The sequence below is a fragment of the Silene latifolia genome, unplaced genomic scaffold (assembly GCF_048544455.1).
Source record: "Silene latifolia isolate original U9 population unplaced genomic scaffold, ASM4854445v1 scaffold_335, whole genome shotgun sequence".
Classification (NCBI taxonomy): Eukaryota; Viridiplantae; Streptophyta; class Magnoliopsida; order Caryophyllales; family Caryophyllaceae; genus Silene; species Silene latifolia.
In genome coordinates, this window is record NW_027413266.1 from 95,311 (window position 1) to 96,739 (window position 1,429).

Here is a 1,429-nt window from a genome sequence, read left to right on the forward strand (position 1 = left end):
GCTCTGCTAGCTTTGGTAAACTTTGTCCCCAGAATTTCAATGGTAGCTGATGCATTCTAATCCATGCTGGCACACTCTTAACTTCCTCTTTCTCCAAAGCAACATTCTCCGTCCATGGCTTGATGATGACAGGTTTACTATCAAACAAATAATGGCCAGCCTTAAGCACTTGCTCATGCATTTCCTTTGTATAAAACCTGACTAAACACACTCCATTAGGCATAAATGAGATTTTGTCTATTGTATGCTTATACCATATTCTACATAAATAACCTTTCAAGACAGCCATGGTGTAGATACCTCATTTCTGCACCTTCCGCAAGCCACCCGGTGATGATTGGGCCGCATGTTTGGTACACTAAACGATTTATGAAATTTCGTAAGTTTATTGTCAAGTGATAGCTCAAATACTTGTGTTTACCCCTTGGTTGTCATCTAGGTGTCATTACGGTCGTTTTGGCAGTAATTAGAGTTCATTTGGAGTCCGGGTCAAAAACCGTCTTCATTTCCTAAAACCGTCAAATCCCGAGTCAAAAAAGCAATGTGCTTGTCTACCTAAGGTTAGGATGTCATAAATGTTGAGATTATATCTCATTTTGAGTCTCATGTCACTTCTTTGGGCTAAACTTAAAATTTGCACTACAAAATGTATATTTCATTTAGTTAAAATGACAACCCGATATTTAGGCCCGTTTTACGAGCTCATAACGAGTTTTTTTGGGTCAAGCCTATTTCACATAAAGTTCTATATCTTTATTTTAGCTTTCCAACGCCACCAAAATCACCTTATTCCGAGTTTTGTAGAGAAAGTTATGCCTAAAATATGACAGGCTGTCAAACGCGCTTTCTTGTGCAGGAGGAAACCGCTGGGGAAAGGACGCAGTAAGTGTTGCGCCTCTTCCAAGGGACGCAGCACCTGCTGCGCCTTTTCTCTAGGCTTTCTTTTTGTCCAAGTTTTCGTGTTTAACCTAAGTCGGTTATTTTCAGATCTTTCTCTCCTTCCCTAAACCCTAATTCCGTGATTAGTATAAATAGGGACCTTCGTTCCACATATTTCTCACGCGAGTGTCCGCCCTTCTCTTCTCCCTTTGCATTCTAAGACCACGCTCTTGCTTATTGGCCTCTACGTGCTTGAACTTTCGACCACGTAAGCTCGGATCCTTCTGAGTACCAGCCTCGTTTTGCATGACCGACCAATTTGACCAACTCCACATCAATCAACTTAATCAATCTTGTTCGTTTTCCTCTTAGAGGGCACTTTCGTCGTACATTCGAGTCGGGCATCACTAAACGTTAACTTAGTTAATCTCGTTTCGTCAAACATGTAAGTCTGAGGGTGTAAATCCCATCTTTTATTATTGTACTTTAACTTTGTAATCATTATTGTAAGGTTTACGTCGAAAATATATTCAAAACCGATTTATAAAAC